The 21,870-nt window shown below is 38.0% G+C and overlaps 1 long non-coding RNA gene across 1 annotated transcript; it reads right to left on the bottom strand.

Moving 5' to 3' along the window:
* Positions 1-17,319: 17,319 nt before the first annotated feature.
* Positions 17,320-18,961, bottom strand: LOC148698586 (uncharacterized). The gene is made up of 4 exons (XR_015951941.1): positions 18,874-18,961; positions 18,611-18,773; positions 18,436-18,509; positions 17,320-17,512 (listed from the first exon to the last, which is right to left on the bottom strand). It is a non-coding gene; the product is annotated as an uncharacterized LOC148698586 (long non-coding RNA).
* Between the last annotated feature and the right edge of the window lie 2,909 nt (positions 18,962-21,870).

Raw genomic sequence — 21,870 nt, 5'->3', positions numbered from 1 at the left:
CAACGATTGTAAAACATAGTTGCTAATACAGAATCATGTATTCAAGTAGAAGAACCAACTGTTTTGAATTATTCAAGAACATTTTACAACACCTTCGAAAGGTGTGTTCTTGACACTTGCAAGACATTTCTTGCAAATACCCCTTCCAATGTCCATCCTTTCATAAAGAAAGTTTGTTCCCTTGGAGTTATTTTTTGCTTTCTTCATTTGACTTCCCTTTTGACTACAATAGTCATGGTCCCTAAACTCCCACTATCTCTCTTGAAACTTATTTCAAATGTGTTATACACATCAAACGATTTGGAGAGCGTGCGGTTATTGTTCACTATATAGTTTACAATAAACTTAGTGAACCATTAGGATAGGGACACAAAGGTGAAGTCCTTGCCTAGTTTCCGTCTCGTTAAGTGGTTTAACACTTCAACACTCAATGATTCAAAATCATTATAAGTCCATGTTGATGGACTATTTTTGTCAACCAACCATTATGTTCTAAACACAATTACAAACTTTCAAGAGTTGTTCAAGGCAACTCTCATTTCTTCATACAACAATTTGTAAGTGAAGAATCATGGCACATAAAGTGTCCATGCCCTTGTGCTTACTTCAAAAGTTCCTTGTTTATGTAACAAAGAAACAAGCACTAATGTTTGCATTGATTAAGGGTTGTTCAAAGCAACTCTTATTTCTTCATACAACAATTTGTATTTGAAGAATTATGACATTAAAAGTGTTGTCCTCTTTATGATAGACATATCTAACATATTCTTCCAATGATACATTATCAATAGGAAGATTGTGAGGATGAGACTACTTAGTTACATCTACAAGTCATTAAAGACAATCTATGGGATTGTAGAACTAAGTCCGGAAATTAAAGCATTCGGCTTTTCTTTGTCAAGTTTTGGATAGCGTTTGCAAATATATTGGTAAACAAATACATAACGAATATAAATTGATTGATTTTAAGCCATTTGATTCGGGTCTTTAAATCAAATAGCACCACCCACTATTTTTGGCAAATTCCATATCCCTCATCGGAATTCGAGAGTTTTGGAGGAAACTCTTAGTAGGGTATGGGAGGCTCACTATTACCAAGCCCACCTCACGATGATACGATATCGGCTAGCATTAATAATAATGAGAGAGTACGCTTACTCATTTGCATCTCTTGCAAGTACCCATCTTATTTGGCCTCTAGAGAATGTTGCCTCACAATGATATGATATCGGCGCCATTGCACTTAGTTAAGTTATTCCCACCATGCTTAGTTCATGAAGGGGTTCAAGAATAGCCTCACAATGATATGATATTGGCCATCCTCGTTGCCTACACTCACCTCATCATATGCGTATAGACTCCTCCTGAGTGTAAGCATGCACTTTGTACTCCCCCATGATAGGGGTGAAGCCGGTGTACAAGTCACAAACGATTGGAGCATACCACGGTGGAAGGCCACGAAGAGATATTCAAAGCATCTCTCGCTTATCAACTTAATAATGGTTTGGTTGAGGGTTTTAGGTCTCATCACATAAATATACATTTTAATCCAATTAAAACATTTTGGTCCTATTACAACTATTGGTCCATATGATTGATTTAGTAGTATATAATACTCCCACTATGCTTTTAAAACGGTTTTTAAAGCAAGACTATATGGTACTACTAACATAAGATTTGCATTCATTGATGGACTATATAGTTGCCTTAGGGCCTTAGGATGACTATGAACCTTTGATTCGATTCAACACGAGCCTAGTGTTGAATCTCGGTCTAGGGATGGTGATTGATTTTAGTTACGCGTTTAATCACATTAAGGCGTGTTGTCTTATTGGGCGTTGGACCCAACTACTCCAATTTCATGCATATCGAATAAAACAAGAAAGGAGTACTTCAAAGTAAATAAGAGCTTATGCTCTTTTACAACAATTGATCAAATCAAATTACTTTAAAGTAAAGAAGAGCTTATGCTCTTTTACAACAATTGATCATATCAAATTACAACCAAAATTTAATCTACACATTCCCATGGTTCAAACAAATTTGAAACGGCCTTTCACATAGCTCAATTATAGTAGGTTTAGGTTCATAATCACCCTTTCTTTAATTAATTAATGCTTTGACTAATTAAACTTGAATGCAACATTTTCATTTGGTTTTTGTATCCATAGAATTAATTTAAATGGAGCTAAATGAAATGAAAATCCAATTCTCATTTAAAGAGACAAAACAATTTTGTTCTCTACCTAATTTGGGCCAAAATGCTATGACCTCAACTTGTTTGGGCCATAGTGCAATTAACCTCAACTTTTGGGCTATTTTGCAAAAACTTAAACTTTTGGGGTCACTTTGTAAAAACACAAAAGTCCACTACTTCATGTAATTACAACTAGAACCCAAAAATTTCCACAAAAGCTAAAACTTCATTAAAGGAGCAAAACAATTTGTCCTTTTAGTGATTTTGGACCTTTACGTAAAAACGTAAACTTTTGGGTCAAAGTACAAATACACAAAAGTATCAAAACTTTATGTAATTGCATAAAAGCCCCACAAGGACCCTAATTGAGTAGGGTGGCCGGTTTTGAAGCAAAGTAATTAAAAAAATTTCAAAGTTTTTGTAAGTGGGGTGTGTGAAATGGAATAAATCATTACACACCTACCCACTAAAATTTCTTTAATTTTTCAAAATAAATATCTAATATATTTAAACATAAGAAATATTTCAAAACAAAAACTTTATGAAATAAATCAAAACACCAAACCTTTTGTTCTTGGCAAGAACATATCAAGAACAATGAAGAACATTCATGAAAAACCCATAAGAGCTCCATGAACATTCTTCACCCAAAAACATCCCAAAACCACTCAAACTTAAGGGAAATAACATACAACCATACTAGGGTATATAGGGGTTCCAAAAGTCACTTTAAAACACTTTTAACAAGTCAAACAAGAACCCAAAAATCCACCCTTTGGATTTGGCCGAATTTCCCCAAAAACATGGCACCAAAATTTAGCTCCAAAATTCATGCTCATATGGACTACATCTACAACATTTGAGATGGCAAATTTTCTAACAAAATTTACATTCAAAGAAGCAAGAATAAAGCTTGTAACAATTACAACATTCAAATCACAAACTATGAACTACAAAACCTAAAAGGATTCACCAACTACTAGACTTAGGCTCTTGATACCACTTGAATGAAGATTTGTGAAAAACAAGTTCATTTGAGCAACATCAACAACATGCAATTAACAATTAAAAGGCGGAATCATGTTTATATGCACTCAAAAACAAAACTTAACCCATGAACTTCAAAGCCTAGTAGATAGGTGAACCAAGACTCAACTCAAAACAAAGTGAGTTGAGAAATCAATACCTTTGTAGATTCCTCTTTGCATAAGCAAAGACTAATCACCCAAAGAGAGGGCCTTCATTCCTTGCATCTTAGATCCATGGATTTGGATGGATGAAAAGGTTTCTCCAAGTTCCCAAAATTGAGAACCTCTAAGTCTCCACACCAAGGCATATTGTAGAAGAAATGAGTGACCTAGAGGAAGTAAGATTGCTAGCTATTTTCCTCTAGGGTGGCCGGCCTCTTTGAGAGCAAAGAGAGGTTTGTGTTCTCATCTTTTTCTCCAAAAGAAACCCTTAATGAATTTTGGCTATAAAGTCATACTTATTCCTTAATTCATTTGAGTGGCAAACTTGTAAATAAGTCCAAAACCACTCCTTCTCTAACATGGCCGGCCATATGGGATTTATTGGGCTATTTGGGCCTTTGTGAATCATTATTCATTAAGTTGTCACACAACTTAAGTCAATGGACTTGATGTTCGAAGCCCATTGGGCCTTAAGGTCCAAAACTATCCCGAGGTCTTTTAACGAACTTATTCGTTTGATTAATAATCATATGAATTAATCCTTGCCATAAATAATTAAACCATTTAATTATTCTTACTCATCTCCGTTGAATCTTCAATCTCTACCTTACACGGTGTACGATCCATTAGGTTCCTTTTAGCGAGGCAGTGGGCGATTCAAACTCTTTCAAATCGATTGTGAATTGAAACTTACTTTCAATTCTCCCTTTAGTGTTTATACACGTTTAGGGCTTCCACAAACCATGAGTGACACCTAGCAGCATATCATGGTTACCCAAGCTAATCAGAAGAGGTGGAGAACCTATTCAGTTTAGGATTACAAATGCAATACGGTCTTTTTCTAATACAATACTCTTGACCACATTGTTTGGTTTGATAGTTTATTCATATCTACTATCCAATGTGAATCTTGTACTTATATGATTACCTTGAATGTGATCTGGAACGCATTCCAACATCTCATTCATACTCTGGCCAGAGATTCTAAATCATATCATAGAGTATTCTCCCTCAAACAGTTTGAAGGTTAGAGATCCTTTGTTGCGCATTCACTTGCCTCCATGGCTAAGTGGCTTAACCCCGACGATGCCGTGGACACCCTGATAGAGTGACTTTTGACATAATCAAAGATCAAGTACCTAACCACAAGACAGCTGTGATGCCTCAGATCAAAGGACTACTTTGCATTATCCCAACCATGAGTTCTCATGTGACATGAATATGAGAACTCCTCGTTGATCGTGTTCAGTGAACTCATTCTCTATTGAGCACCTACATGCTTGTCTTGGTGTCACTCACACCAATGACTCGAGACTAGTCACTCTCCCTGAGAGAAGACACAGCATGTACTGATCTTAACGGACTGTCAATGCCCAATTGGCAATCCTATGATCAGGAACGTTTAGGATGTGTCTACGAAAGAATGGTCTCATGAATCTAACTTCTTTAGATCGCATTCTCCCAATCACATATTCATTGGACTTATTGTTTAAGCATATAACATTTATATGAGACGGCTCAAACAATAATGTTTGCCTTTAATATTAAACTAGATTAGTTTAACATGTGAAATGTCCATAAAGTATCATCATATGATTGGTTTTAGGGCACATTTCCAACAATAGCGAATAACATCTATCTGGGAGATGACCTGAGTTACAGAAGGGAGCATGTAATGCCTAAGTTTAGATGCAATGAAGAATAAAGCAAAAGAGAGTTTCTCGACGGCTGAATAATTTATCTCAGCTGAGTTAAGATCCCGGCTAAGATAAAAAATGGCCTACTCCCGCCCAATGTTGTTTTCTTGCGTAAGAAGATAGCCAATGGATTCCTCGGCAGTCGAGATATATAACTTAAAAGGTTTACCGTATTGAGGTAACATGAGGACAGGTGGGGCAGTGAGGGAGACCTTGATTTGCGTGAAAGCATCTGATGTTCTTTGCACCATTTGAATTTATCAGAATCCTTAAGTTTCAAGTGTTGGAAATGTGCCCTAAAAGCCAATCATATGATGACACTATATGGACATTTCATATGTTAAACTAATCTAGTTTAATATAAAGGGCAAAGATTATTGTTTAAAGCCGTCTCATATAAATGTTATATGCTTAAATGATAAGTCCAGGGAATATGTAATTGGGAGAATGTGATCTAAAGAAGTTAGATTCATGAGACCATTCTCTTTCGTATACGTATCCTAAACGTTCCTGATGATAGGATTGCTAATTGGGCATTGACAGTTCGTTAAGATCGGTACGTGCTATGTCTTGTCTTAGAGAGAGTGACTGGTCCCGAGTCATTGGTGTGACTGACACCAAGACAAGCATGTAGGTACTCAATAGAGAATGAGTCCATTGAACGCGATCAACAAGGAGTTCTCATACTAATGTCACATGAAAACTCATGGTTAGGACAATGCAAAGTAGTCCTTTGACTTGAGGCATCATAGTTGTCTTATGGTTAGGTCCTTGATCTTTGACTATGTCAAAGTCACTCCGTCAAAGGGTGTCCACATCATAGTTGGGGTTAAGTCACTTAGCCATGGAGGTAAGTGAATGCACAACAAGAGATCTCTAACCTTCAAATCGTTTGAAGGAGAATACTCTATGATATGATTAAGAATCTCTGGGCAGAGTATGAATGAGATTTAGGAATTCGTTCCAAATCACATTCAAGGTAATCATATAAGTAAGAGAATCACATTGGATAGTAGACATGAATAAACTATCAAATCAAACAATGTGGTGAAGAGTATTGTATTAGAGAAAGACCGTATTGCATTGTAATCCCAAACTGGATAGGTTCTCCACCTCTTCTGATTAACTTGGGTAGCCATGACATATTGCTAGGTGTCACTTATGGTTTGTGGAAGCCATAAAGGTGAATAATCACTAAAAGGAGAATTGAAAAGTAAGTTTCAATTCCCAATTGATTTGAAGAGTTGTAATCGCCCATTGCCTCGCTAAAAGGAACCTAATGGATCGTACACCGTGTAAGGTAGAGATTGAAGAAACAACGAAGATGAGTAAGGATAATTAAATGGTTTAGTTATTTATGGCTAGGATTAATTAATATTTTAATTAATCAAATGAATAAGTTCATTTTAGACCTTAGGTTAGTTTTGGGGCTTAAGGCCTAATAGGCTTTGAATGTCAAGTCTAATAACTCAAGTTGTATGACAACTTGAAAACACAAAGGGCACGAAAGGCCAATGAACCCACATGGTCGGCTATAGAGTGTGAGGGAGAATTGGTTTTAATTTCAATTATGCCACTCAATGTAAGTGGCTATAGAAAGGAAATTATAACCCATTCCTTCATAAGGGTTTTCTAGAGAGAAAAGAGAAAAACACAAAAGCTCTCTCTTCTCTTAGGAGGCTGGCCGCCCTAGGAAGAATGGACTAGCATCCATTTCTTCCTAAGTTACTCATCTCTTCCTCAATGCTCTCCTTGGTGTGGAAACTTAGAGGTTCCCTTTCTTGGGAACTTGGAGAATCCATTCCTTCATCCATATCCAAGAAGTCATAGAGCGAAGAAGCAAAGTTCCTCCATCCACATCCATGGAGCCAAGGAGCAAGGAGACTAAGGAAAGAAGGCCCTCACATGGGTGAATATCATTTGCTAAGCAAAGAGGTGCTTTAAAGATATAAAAGTTTCTCAACTCTTTTCTTTAAGATTTGAGTTGAGTCTTGGTTCACCACAACTACTAGGCCTTGAATTTCATGGGTAAAGTTTTGCTTTTGAGTGCATACAAGTATGATTCCGCCTTTAATTGTTAATTGCATGCATAGATGTTGCTCAAATGAACTTGTTTTCACAAATTTTTCCTTCATCAAGAACATGGAAAAAGCCCTCATTTTCCTCGTCGAGTTAGAAATGAAATGACGAAGAAAATTAATTTTGCTGAGTAAGGATTGTAATTGCTTGGTTTTCAGGGGTGGAGCATCAAGGATCGCTCGAGCTTTATTCTCATCTACCTTAATGCCACAATGATGTACAAGGAAACCCAAGAAGTTGCCTGCTGATACACCAAAGGCGCATTTGGTAGGGTTCATTTTAAGATTATGTTGGCTCACATGAAGGAAAGTTGGCCGAAGATCATCTAAATGTGTTCGACGGTGCTTCGATTTGACCCCAACATCATCGATATATACCTCAACGACTGTGCCAATCAGAATCTGAAAAATGGTATTCATAGCATGTTGATATGTAACATCGGCGTTCTTAAGTTCAAAGGGCATCACGACCCATTCGGAGGTCCTGAGTGTCCTGAGGCAACGAAAAGTAGTTTTGTGGACATCGGCCTTAGCAATGAAAATCTGGCTGTAACCAGCATGGCTATCCATGAAAGATAACATCTTGTGGTTTGCTGCAGCATCGATTAACAAGTCTGAAATTAACATTGTATATTCATCTTTAAAGGTTGTCAAGTTCAAATTACAAAAATCAATGCAAATATGTAGAGCACCACTTTTTTTTAAAACTAGGACAATATTCGCCAACCATTCGACATATCGAGTTGTTTGAATAAAACTAGCTTTTAAAAGTTGAACAAGTTCATCTTTTATGCTGAGCTGAACTTCGGTCGAGAATCGTCGGACGGGTTGGCATAAAGGTTTACAACCAACCTTGATGCATAGTTCGTGCTCGACAAGTGTTTGGTCCAGGCCAGGCATCTCATGGTAACTCCAAGCTAAACAATCTTTAAATTCTTCAAGAGGTTTATAAAGCTCGGCTTTCATAGGTTAGGGCAACAAAGAACTCATAAATAAAGGCCGAGGGTCATCGGTTGTTCCAATGTTTATGTTGTTTAATGGATCTTTAACTTGGGGTCAACTGTCTTTGAGCTCGGCTAGGGCAGCTTCGACTTTATTAAGTGATAGGACTAGACCATTGTCTCATTCGATAAGGAACTCTACTAAGTTCACACCAGAATTTAGTTGCTTGGAAATAGTATACTAATGGGGCAACATGCGTTCCATGATAGATGAAACCATGGCTCGACGTCTATCCTGTTTAGTATTAGGCATCATGATTATCAATTAGGTTAGCCAACCCAAGTCTCGCCGAATCTTGCTGAATAGTCTAGGCGCCAACCTCGATGGCTTTCTGAACTGAGATCCGAGTTGGCCGTCCTTCTTCGTTGAAACCTTGCAGGGTGATGTAGCCGACATGATCATTGTAATAGCAAGCTTGAATCATATTAGCTTCGAACGACTGATTGTCAACTGAATAAACTACAACCGATTTGCTGTCCCAGAAGATGAGGACTTGATATAATGATGATAGAATATAGCCAGTTTGGTGGATCTAGTCACGACCAAGTGAAGCATTATACTCGGTCTTTGAATTAACTATAAAAAATGTAGTCATGTGATTTCGACCTGCGATATTCACCTCTAAAGGAAGCACTCCCTTAGTCTAAGATTTGTCGTCGACAAAGCTGCTCATAATTACCCCTGATGAAATGAGTTCTTCTTTGGAGCCATGTAATGCTTTCATTATAGAAACAAGCATGATGTTAACCGTTGCTCCATAGTTGACAAAAATTTGGGAAATCGGGTATCTTTCAATATGGACCGTGACATACAACGACTTCAAGTGATGAAGATTAACGGATGAAGAACGGGGAAACATTTCGGTTATAGCTGTTTTAAGTCTATCCTCTTTGCTTATTTGCTCAGTTTCTTTGGTGACCACAAAATCAACTTGCGTGGCCCCCTCGACAATCACGTCACCATCTAGGAAATTTGGTTGGGGTGTGGTCGGCCGGAATTCTGCGAATAAGACATAGACCATGCTAATTTCTGTGTTGTCGAGGATCGAAGGGCCCATCAGGTCGTAATCTTCATCCTTTGGATTTTTGGACGAGATGTCTTGCTTATGGGCATTACTCGCTTGGCCATCTTTGGTTGGAGCGAAAACACGTTCATACGGCATCTTTGTCGAAGCTGTTTCGTTTTGAATTTCGACCATTGGCTCTCTTAGCGTTGGGACTTGGTCTTGCGTTCAGTTCGCTCTTGATATGCGATGCATCTAAATGCGCCACACACTTTTCTTCATGATCTGTAAGACCGAAGAGGGAAACAACTAAGAAAACTTCAAAATGGTACCGTAGATATTGTAGGTCCTTGAGAGAGAAAGGAAGATTGGCAGTATTAATATCATTTTATAGTTCTATCTCAAAGTTGAGAACTCAGGCCTTGCGTATATGTTGGAACTAGCCTTCATTCCCAGATTCGACCACTTTTGGATGATTTGTTTGGCATTGGGGCAGGTTAATGCCAGATTAAGAGACTTTTGGCTTGCTTTTGGTAGGCTTTACAAATCATTAGCCGAATGCTTCTTGTGAAACTTTCACATGTATTCCAAAACCTCCCCGAGAAACGAAGGGTGGTGATTCCATTTGACTTTAATTAATGGCTCTTGTGGGGGTAGCAAAGGAAGTTTGCTTTCGGCTTCCTTCCAGAAGTGCTCGAAGCGAGCTTTCATCTCCCTAGGCCAGAGAAGGAGTTTGATTCGCTTTTCAGATTCTTCAATTGTGGTTTCAAAATCGTGATCGATCGCCTTCTTTCCTTGAAGCAGCTCGGTCATGGTTGCCGGAGGTTGTCGGTCATCTTCATTACCCATCATTTCTTTCAATTGCCATTTGGTAGCTAGGGTAGCCTGGGCTGATTGTTTGTGAGCCAAAGTCGTCGTTAAATGAGTAAAAGAAGAGTTTTTCTCTTTAAACTCCACACCATTTCTAAGTTCACTCCCAAAAAAAAATATATATATTTAATACCTTTAGTTCCAATTTTACTCTTCCTAATACAAGGCCGTCCACATATAAATAAAATAGGCATAGGATAAAACCCTAGAAAAAAAAAAAAAAAAATTCCACCTTGCAACCCCACCGACCACCATCCTCTGTCGATCCCTCCCGCACCAACTTGACAATCCGCTTCTCTAGGCTTTTTCCTTGGGCATATATCAGGGCAAAAGGTACCAAGGAACAATAACAATAAAAGATCATATGCAGAAGGATAAGAAAAGCATTTGCAATTTAGCCTGCTGCAGAAGATGTAGTAAGAAAAGATGATAAACATTCTGCATTAGTAAGAGGAGCAGTTTCTTGGGTTGTCGATCTGTGAGGGTGGTGGTTGTGCGGTGGGTTTCTCTTGGGTTTTTTATTTTTTGTGTTTTAGCTTTTTCTGTAGGGTTTGTTGCATTAATAAGCGTAAAACTGAAATTAAAATGTCAAAAAAGTTTTGGGGTGAACTTAGACAAGGTTGAGAGTAAAACTGAAATTAAAACTTCCTGTACAATGTTATCACACGGTCGGAAATATAGCCATTCCTCCACGTGAGTCTTCACATCAGTCAAATTCATATAACGTGGAACTTTATATTTGGCGAAATTTGTGTACATCATTCTTTATTTTTTTTAATTGGTCAAGTACGTAATTCTTGAAAACCTCAATTCCCATGACCTAGGATGGAAATGGTAAACTTACTACTTATCAGAAATGAATTTTCGTTATGTCAGCTTCTAGGGTTTAATTGTGTGGCAAAAACTTATAAAAAATTAGCAGAGATAAGGTATTTATAGGAGCTAGACCAGCCACATGTGTAAAGTTTGCCTTGATATGTATCAACATTGGATCAGCTAATATCGTCATCCATAGGATTGATGAGAAAATAATTTTTTCAAAGATATTATTTAATAAATGGTGCTTTAGATTTTGGTCTATACAACTCATGATTTCTAGATAAAAACTTGTTTATCTTTAAACCTCCAATAAAAATTTAAAATTTGTAACCACATCAGAGTATTATTGACCTACTAGTACAACTTATTTACACCCATTCCACTCATACTTTCATGTCCGTTTTCCAAATTAAGTGTGCACTCTCAATTCATATACATAAACAAGTTTTAATTCAAACAGATAAGTAAATTGAATTCACCATTCATGAAATCACAACTGAAAGTAATCAAATCATAATGCAAATATAGCCATGGTTTCGAAATTCCCCCTAGCCAAAAAAGGGGATTAGTTCCTCATACTCGCAAAACAAGGATTATTGAACTTAAACATTGAAATCATAAGAAAGATTACACCTAAACGTTCAGCAATTCCAGGATGAATTTCGTGCACGGCTGGGCTTCTCTTCCTCCTCCTTGCTGCGGCACAAGGTGTGGGTGGTGGATTTGGGGGTTTTGAATGGTGTGTTCTTGTTTAGAGGGATGAAGGATGGCTGATTATGGTGGTAGGGTGCGGTAGGTGGTGTATGGAGGTGTATGGAGTGGGTGGAGGATGAGAATGGAGGCTAGGGTGTTGCGGCAACAAGGTTTCTGTATAGCATCAGGGGTAGTGCGAATTTGTGGCTGAAATTATGTTTATATAGTCCTAGGGTTAACTAGATTAGGGTTACACTTAGCAGATTTAGTGGATTAAGGCCCTAGGGTTCGGCAATAAGTGATCAAATCCACCTAGGAGGGGGTTTGGCCCAATTAGTTTCATAAAAGGATTTGTGTGACCCAAATCCACAAGGAACGAGGCCCTATAAATCAGAATCCAAAAGGAAAAAGGTTTAGGAAATTCGTCCAAAATTGAGCCTTCTAGAAACTAGGTGTTTTGTGGCTGATTTTGGGTTTTCTAGAAGAGATAAAAGGGGGAAGGGTGCAGCACCCTTTTAGGGTTAGATAAGGCTTCTAGAAATCATGTTTTTAGGTACACTTGCAACTAGGATTAAGGTGGAACAAGATTAGGTTAGGATAGGATAAGATAAGATAAGGTTTTGGATAATGTTGGATAAGGTTGGATAAGGTTTCCTCTTTTGAGCTAATTCCTTATCCACTTTGTCTTGAGTTTAGTTCCTTCATCTTCTTATCAGATTTCTAGCCTTTTGAAATCCAAATTCGTCCAACCATGTTGGCCCATATACAAGCTATCCACTTAGTGCCCAGAACTGCTCCAAAATGCACCAAAATGCACTTTCTTGGTACTTTAACCCTTTGGACCTACAAACACACGAAAATGAGTTGAAATACGACATTAACTAAGAAATAATAGCACAAATGCACAAGAATAAGCTAGCTAAGTCACCTAAATATGCTCCTATCAATGTTCAAGCGAAAACGTATATCTAACATGCAACCTGTGTGTAATATTCAGATTAAATATAAACATGCAAGACTCATTAAGCTTTATGAAAACCCTTTGAAAAACCATGTAACCCTTAAGAGCGTGATGTTCGCCTTAAGTGAACTTACAATTACTAATCACAAGAAGCCCTCCTCAAATTCAGGGTGATGTTCCAACAAAAATTGGATTAAATTACTTGTCTAAAAACCCTAATGGTTGCAAATCACTAAGACAATTAGATAGTTTAATCACGGTGATTAATAATTCAAAACAAGCATGCATCCATTCATAAGAAAATTAATAAAATCACATATTCATGCTAAGGCTCATGACTTCGCCCTAGCAAAAAAACATAGTTACGAACAATCATAATAAAAACTAAAGAAAATATATTAACTAGAAAAAGGATTGAAAACACCTTGTAGGTAAAAAGTCTGAAGTTCTCCAAAATAATGTGTGCGTTCTCCCCCCAAAACCCTAATGGCTAAAAAGCCTTATTTATACTACTCCAAATTAAAACCCTCATAGAAAAGGTTTTCTAAAAACTAGGAAATAAAATAATAAAAGGATAACTAGGAATTACATTCCTATTATGACTAGGAAATCTGCCTAACACAGAGATAGCCATGTTTCTAGACCATTAGGCCTCCAAAACAGGCCCAAAATGACTCAAATTAAAGATCAGGACCTCCTCTTTAATTTCCAAGAAGATCTCAAGCCCAAAATCCATCATTATCCAGCCCAAAAGTTGCAAATAAGCTCTGCAGCCCAATCTGTCAGCATTGCACGTTGGGCATAAATGTATTTGTCACGATCAGATTCCTTGGGATAAAATTATGAAATTTTGCTAGAACCTGGTTGACAGATTCAAAAACCCACTCCAATTGGAATCACTCAAAAATTCCAATGTTTGGTTACTTTATGCTCCAAACAAGTTCACATGTCCTGCATTAAAAACACATGGCAAAACATCAAAATCTCACCAAAATAATAACCAAAATATACTAACAATAGGGAATAATATATAGTATAAAATCGACTCATCAAATACCCCCAAACTTAGCTCTTTACTTGTCCTCAAGCAAAACAATACTCAGAAAACTCATAAAACGAATATAAAACTAGCAAACTATGCTTAAATAAAATTTAGCTAAAACAAAATTTTTATTTTCAAGTTGCAATCCATAGAAAACGTTAAAAATCAAAACATCTTTCCAAAAGTTCAAACTAATCCCACCACAGAGTCTAAGCCATTTAGAATCGATTAGAAAAGAATTCATGAACTTCCTTTGGTGTAAAGGTGAACCAACATAGTTAAGGGGACTTGACTAAAACCCTTACCCCTCTTCTTCTTTATTCATGCTTCACACATAACTATTTTTTTTTTCTTTTTTGATTTGCTCTTTTCTTTTCTTTTTTTATTTTTTTATTTTTCAGTAACAGTAGTGGTCCTGCAATGCCGGTTCACTTAAGCTTTCAATCCAACCCATGTAGTGAGCTTTAGGTCAATGACTCCCAAACCACAAAGCCTTTAGGGCACTAGGTGTAGAACACCCCTAAGGACTTATTAACTCGAGCTGAAAAGGCTACGAAACCAACTAACCACCCTGCCCCATGCCAAAACTCTACCGTTCGACGCGAGAATCACTGCTAATTAGGTAGGACTGACCCGGTTACTAGGCAAAGCCTCGGGTGGAACAATTATTACTTTATAACACATACTAACTTTATTTTATATATAACAAAAATAAAAATACACTTAGACAAAAAGCAAGTGTTTCAACCTCACTCCCCACAAACCATGTTGATGTGAATGTGCAAATTTTCAAAGTATAGTTTATGAATTAGTGTCTAAGTAACCATAAATAGAAAAGACTCTACTATGGGATTAACTTTTACCATGTCCATTTGTTCTAACGTTTAAAATAATCTATGGATATTAACTTAAAAACGAAAATTTTTAACTTGACCCAAAAATTAAAATCCTAAAATTCTAATTCCCACCCCCAAACTTAAATCACACATTGTCCTCAAGGTGTGGAAAATAAAAGAAACAAAGAAACAACCTTACAAAGAAAATTAAATATTAACACGAAACCTAACTAAACCTAACAATAATTAAAAGATAGTAAATAAAAACAATAACAAAAAAAAAAAGAAAAGAAAAAGGACAAGATAAACAGATAGAGAAAAGAAAAGAATGCACCTGGTTTGAAAATGTAGACTTGGCATTGGACATGGGGCCTGATGCAAAGAAACATGGAGCAAGAGTGGCAGCCATGGAAACCGAAAGACTAGGCCCTGAAAACATCCATGCACTGATTTGAAAACCAGCCCATGTGATTGCAAACACCACGAACAGAAGTCACACGCCTGGAACACGTGCAATACACATGGGTGACTGAAACCCTAAGAGCAGCTCCAGTGGTAGCTCGTGCTTAAGGTATCGTTTGGTATGCAGATGGGACGGGACGGAACGGAATGGGACGGGACAAGACGAAACGGAACGGAGTGGGAGCAAAGATGCCCTCGGATGGAAACAAGGAGGAAGAAGAAGGAGACAGAGAGGTTATAATTTTGTGTTCCACGAATGTGGAACGAGTCGTTCCAGAGGGGTGAAGCGGAACGAAAATTCACCCAAAACTCGTCCCGTGGAACAGCTCGTTCCACCCGTTTTAGGCGCACCAAACGTGGGACGGAACGCCTTGTCCCACTCTATTTCGTCCCGTCCCACGTACCAAACAGTACCTAAGGGACAGAATGCAGAACAGGGCTTGATTGCCCAAGGGAGGAAGCCCAGTGTTGGCTAGGGAGAAAGCCCGAGCAAGCCCGAGGGAGAGGCCTGTGGATTCGTGCTGGCTCGAGCCCCCGAAAGCAATCTAACGTGGGCTGACGTCAAAGAGAGGTCAGCTGTCTTTTTTATATTTTTTTTGTCAGGCACGTGGCCTTCAAGCATGCGTGGGTGCGCGTCAATCGACAAAAATTCAGAAAAAGGGCCCGCGGCCCACTCAGTTTTCTTACCGTTGGGGAGCCACATTGCTTCCCCACCTCCGTTGGATTTCAACGACTACAATTTGTGGACCGTTGGATTTCCAACGGTAAAAAAAATTAAATAACCTTCTTTAATATCAACCGTTGGATCTGAGATCAACGGTCCACGTTATTCGACTTTAAAAATTTTAAAAAGAAAAAAAATAGTTAAAAAATCAGAAATGTTACCGTTGTGCCACATGGCACAATCTGGAGTGTTGGAATTCAAATTTGTTTAAATCCAACGGTATAGATTAATTAGGTGAATAAAAAATTTTAAAAAATGTAAAAGCTTATTAAAAATCTGAAAAAAAATTTGATTTACTTTTCTATAAATATCTTCTCATTATCTTCTACCGCACACCACAATTTCATATTTTCTCAACTACTTTCAACCACATTCCTATCTTTCTCTCAAAGTTTCAATCCAATTTTTTTCCAACAAAATGACTAATGAGTAATGTATGAATTGGACGTTTCTTGAAGATATTGCGTTGTGTACTAGTTGGGTTGAAGTTACTCATGATTCGCTTATGGGTAATGAGATGCAGTTGTGAGAAATGTGGGGTCTTATTCGTACCAATTATCTTGAGAAAATGGGTGGGAAAAGAACCAATGAATCAATGTCCAGTCGTTGGAAATTACTTAGCCAATCATTTAGTACGTGGAGAGACACCTTGGCACAAGTTAGTGGTAATCTTCGAAGTGGGGTAAATTTAGCTAATCAGGTAACAATATTTATTTGTTTGTCTTATTTATTTGTTAGCTACTTTGATTATAATTATTTGTTGGTATTATTTATTTGTTAGCTACTTTGATTATAATTATTTGTTTTTATTATTTATTTGTTACCTACTTTCATTATAATTATTTCTTCTCCCGCATTGTGTAAGAACTTCAAGCACAAGCTTGGTATAATGCCAAAACCAAAAGCAAAAACAAATCATTCACCTGATGAGAATGTTGGAATATTGTCAAAGATTGTCCTAAATTCAGAGTTGTGCCTGTCGGTCTAGAAGTTTTCATGAATAGCAACCTTCTACACTCTACACCCAATCATGCCTCGCATGTTCATGAAGATGACGACGAAGAAGTGCCAGAAACGCCCCCCCTGAACAAGCTTCAGGGTCGACCTGTTATCCAATCAGGCCTCAAGGTAAGAAGGCTTCAAAGAGAAAAGGGAGTGCTTCCAAGAATGATTATGCAAAGTATATGGAAGAACTTCCTTGCCAAGGTGAATTGAGTTTGGCGCAGGAAATGGTGAAATTTGAGGCTGATAAGGCTACAGAGGAGGCAAAAGCTGCATCTGTTGAGAGAGAATTTCAAGCTAATGAGAGAGAAAGAGAGCTACTTAAGCAAGAAAGGGAACAAGTTAGAGAAGAAAGAATGGCTCAACGAGATCGTGACATTATGAACACGCCTTTAGAAGGGAAGTCTCCAAATTCTAAATATTTTTGGAAGTCGGAGAAAGAGGACGTGGTGCGAAAGAGGCGTGCAAGAGAAACGAGAGAAAGAGGAGATGGTCCTAACACGACAAGATAAGATCATCCTAGCACCACAAATTGGTTAAGTGATGATGAATAAAGTACATTTTGTAATCAGAGCCCATAATTTTCCAATCACTTTTGGTTGTAATTTATTATTTATTGAATAGAGTACTTTATGTTGTTTCCAATTTATTGAATTTACTACTTTATTTAAAGTGAGAGTAAATTGTTTTAATTTGGTAATTTATTTATTATACTAAGAGAATCTTTATTCAAATGACATATACTGACACACCCCGTCCCGAAGGAGGGCATGCTGGCCGTCACGTGAGAGTGACGTAACCATTTGCACAGTTCGGAAGCTTTAAAATATACAACTTCTAAAATGAAACACCCGAAGGTGAGTCCTTATTTGGTCCATTCTGTCAGAACACCGTTGAACTTCCTCGTAGTCACCACACCTTTGCATTTCCTTAAACCTGGAGGGGCGCAAAACAAAATTGAGTGGGTCAGCAAAACGAACGTATTCAAAACCTTCTTTTCTCTTTTGCATATACTAACCCCTCGCTGTAAAACAAGTATAGTTTCCCAGAAAATAACATATATACGTATGTATAGATATGCCAGTCATGCTCAAAGATATATCATTCATGCTCATAAATATGCCATTCATGCTCGAGAATATGCCACAACGGAAACTCATAATCAAATGTAAGTGCTCAAGCGTAATTCACATCAATAACATATAATCTGGCAGCCGGGAGTCACCTAACGTGACCTGTACGGCTGCAGATAGAGCTCTAATCTCAACTCAATATCTGAATCTGCACACAAGTCGGAACCACCTAACGTGGTCTGTACGACAGGCTGGGTGTAATATATATATGCTCTAGTGCTACGATCACGTGAAGCTGTGCGATAAATCGCGGGTCACCTACAAGTCGGAACCACCTAATGTGGTCTGTACGACAGGCTTGCACCTAACTTGGATCCAAGGCGAGCATGCGGTGCTGGTGAACATACACGTGAAGGCTGTGCCCTGGCCTCGGGCAGGAGCACTAACACCGGGGGTGCAGATTATGAGCTCTCTAATCCTCTCAAACTACTACTGCATAACAACATGAATACCACTTACCTGGCACTTACCTGTGCGTCCACAGCACCAATACACATATATAAATGTATGCCACTACTAATGCATGTGATGATAGTATTTCAATCGTAGCTTACCTGGGCCTCCTCAGCACCATGCAACAGTATGCATAATTATGGTAATGCACATATTAAAATATGATGCATATATGACAGGATAATTAATTCGTATTTCTTTTAAAATACGTTTCTGGGAAATACTTCAAGCATACGTATATATATATATATTGAAAAATAACTGCCCACTCACTGATCACATCGACGTCTCATAGGTCCCTGAACCTCCCCTAGCTTGGTTACATTCTTCCTCTGCATAATTTTCACCTATACAAAAAGTAACCAAATTGACGTTATTTAACGCGCATACACCAAACATTTGTCCATAACTTTCTCATACGTTGCTCAATTTGGGTGTATGAATATACCACGGTGATCTACACGACGTCACGAACGCGTGACAATTTTCAGAACTCAATTTGGAGCTCTCACGCGCCCCCACGCGCACTGTTCACGCGCTGCCCACGCGCGCGTCTTCTTCCTCGCGTCGCCGGACTGGTTTCGCCGGCGGTGGGTGTTTTGCCGGAATTTCTGGGTAAACTTCAAAGTGTCATAACTTCTTCATTTCTTAACCATTTTTGACGTACTATATATCAAAATGAAGGTATTGACGAGACGAACACATCCATACCTTCCTCGACCCCTAACTCGCCGTGGATTCGCCGGAAAAACCCTCGAAAGCTCCGGCCAACTTTGACCACAATGATCCCGACGTCCAATTCCTTCAAACGAAGCACTCCGAGCTTCCTTAGGACCTCACCAAGCTTCCTACAAGCTTCAAAATCCCAAAAACATGCTAGTTTAAGTTTGCATGAACAGTACCTAAATCGGATTACCTCGAATCGACATGAAAACGAAGGATTTCTCACCTGAAAATGGTATGGTTGCACTCGTACGAGCTTCACGAGTTCGATGGTGTCCTTAGTTTCTTCGATCCATCAAGGTTTGGGTGATTTGTGTGTCGTCCGTACGTTTTTGAAGAAAGAAGAAGGAAAAACGGAGCTTGGGAGAGAGAGAGAGAAGTGACAGAAAAGAGACAGAGAGAGGAAAAAAGGGAGGGAATCCCGGGAGAGAAAGAGAGTGTATGAGTGTGTGTGGTCCTACAACACCACACAACACAAAACTACACGTAAAGTAACGAACTAGGGGTAAAATTGTAATTTCAAATGTACGTTTCGATATTTCCAGGACGGGATGTCACAACCTACCCTCCTTAATAGAATTTCGTCCCGAAATTCAAAACAACCAATCAACGACCCCTAGTGGTCAAAGAACAATTTAGGATAAAAATTCCTCGTCTGATCTTCTGTCTCCCATGTAACTTCCTCGACTGAATGATTCCTCCACAAAACTTTCACCAATTACACTGTCTTAATTCTCAATACATTCTTTTTCCAATCCAAAGTCATCCTTGGTTCCTCAACCAGTCTAATCCGGATTAATTCTCAATAGTTGCACCGGAAATCCATGTGACGAATCTGCCACCTAGTGACAACGCATCGAAATATAATACATTATGCACCTTAGCAAATTCTGAAGACATCACCACTTGTATGCAACTTCATCAATTCCTTTAGTGGTCAAAAACGGTCTGATGTGTTTAAGACTTATTTTGTCTTCTTTCCAAATCTCTCTATTTCTTTTCGTGATGAAATTTCTAAAAAAAATGTTGAATCATGAAACACATCATACTCTTACAACAACTCTGGAAGTAATTCAAGCAACTTCACTTACTCTTCGATGATCGCATAAAGTCCGAGGTACTTAGGACTTAATTTGCTTTTCTTTCCAAGCCGAATCATACTTTTCTAAATTGAGAACTTCAAAATTATAAGATCAACTACGTTAAACACTCGATTAGTGACATGTTCAACTATTAATCTCTTTTGCCATTCCTGGCTACTCTCAGGTTAAACTTAATCACCTGAATACTTTGAGAAGACTCATCTATAGTTTCAGGGCCTACCAAAACTCTTTCGTGATCGAATCTTCTCTATCCAGAAGTATTTCTTCCACAAATCAACAAAAATCGACACATTTCACGGTCCTTATAGCGTTACTTTGGAAACTGTGCAACCAACATACTTAAGAAACTCAGCAGTTCCGTAACCCAAATCTCTTCTCCATAAAACTTATAAGTACTGTTGTACTGTGGTTGTTACTCAACACTGGAGTAAATGTACTAACTTGGTACATTGATCAACTATCACCTCAAGTTCAATCATAACCATCCTATTCTCGAACTCAGCAATCTTTCTTTTTCCCTTCTTTCTTTGCCTTGGTTGATTCTTAATTTTCTTCGTTAACCATTTGAGTCTTGAGTACGACCTTACTAAAAAGACTTAACTTGAAAATTAACAATTACAACTTCTTCTCAATCTTCCATTCTCAACTTTACTTCAGTTGATTTCCAATCCACAAGAAGACAATCTTGGCAAGCGTGCCAGACATCAACTCTTATCACCGTCTTTTCACCAAGTGCATCAGCTAGAACAATTTTACGATCACCCTGGTCGTACAATCATGTTCATTAAACAATTCAATCCACCTTCGCTGCCTTATATCAAAATCCTTCCAAGTAATGGATATTGGAGACTTTTTGGATTCGTAAAAATCTTGCATTCTTACCACAAATAATGTCTTCATAACTTCACAGCAAGAATGGTAATCATGACTTCCAAATCACCAGTAGGGTAATTCATTTCATGAGGTTCCTTTCGTCGTGAAACGTATGTAATCACCCTAACATTTGCATCAACATGCATCCAATACCATTCAAGAAATATCACTAAAAATTTATGATTACCACTATCTTCTGGGAGTACTAAAATACGTGCATGAGTGAGGAATACTTCAACTGTTGAAACCTTTACTCATAATTATCATCCCACTCAAACTTAACCTCTTTTCTCGTCAATGGCAAGGCAATGACTGAAAAAATCTTTCACGAACCGTCCATGATAGCTTGTTAAGCTAGGATAACTCTGAATCCCAATCACGATTCGTGGTTGTTCTAAATTCTCAATTTCTGCTACCTTTTAAGAATTCACTTGAATACCTGAAGCAGATATAACATATCTTAGAATGCCACTTGATTCATTTAACCTTAGCATTTGCTAAACTTAGCATACAACCAACGTTCTAACAATCTTTACTTCACCAACTTAATATGTTTACATGCTCTGCTCTGGCTCAGAATGTACCAGAATATCGTCCATGAAAATGATAACAATTTATCAAGGCATTCCTGGAATACTTCATCCATCAACTTATGGAACAGCATGAGTATCCGCATAGCATCACCAAAATTTATAAAGACTATAACAAGTCCAGAAAACAATCTTAGGATCAACGTCGCTCAAAATCTTCAATTGGTAATGGACAGACCTCAAGTCGATCTTTGAAATTACACAAATACCTCTGAGCTGATTCATTAAACATCAGTACACCATCATGGATAACGGTTCTCAATCGTTACCCGATTCCATGGTCTATAAGCAAAGCACAACCTTTACGTCCATTTTCTTTCTCACCAATACACTGGGGTTCCCCCAACGTAATGTACTAGGTTGAATAAAAACTTTTATCAACCAATTTCCAATTCTCTTAGTTCAAAAGGCAACATTCT

This window comes from Pyrus communis, chromosome 2, assembly GCF_041283825.1.
Source record: "Pyrus communis isolate YQ-2024b chromosome 2, ASM4128382v1, whole genome shotgun sequence".
Taxonomy (NCBI): Eukaryota; Viridiplantae; Streptophyta; class Magnoliopsida; order Rosales; family Rosaceae; genus Pyrus; species Pyrus communis.
The sequence above is the reverse complement of the archived record's forward strand: the minus strand, read 5'-3'. Positions and strand labels throughout refer to the sequence as shown.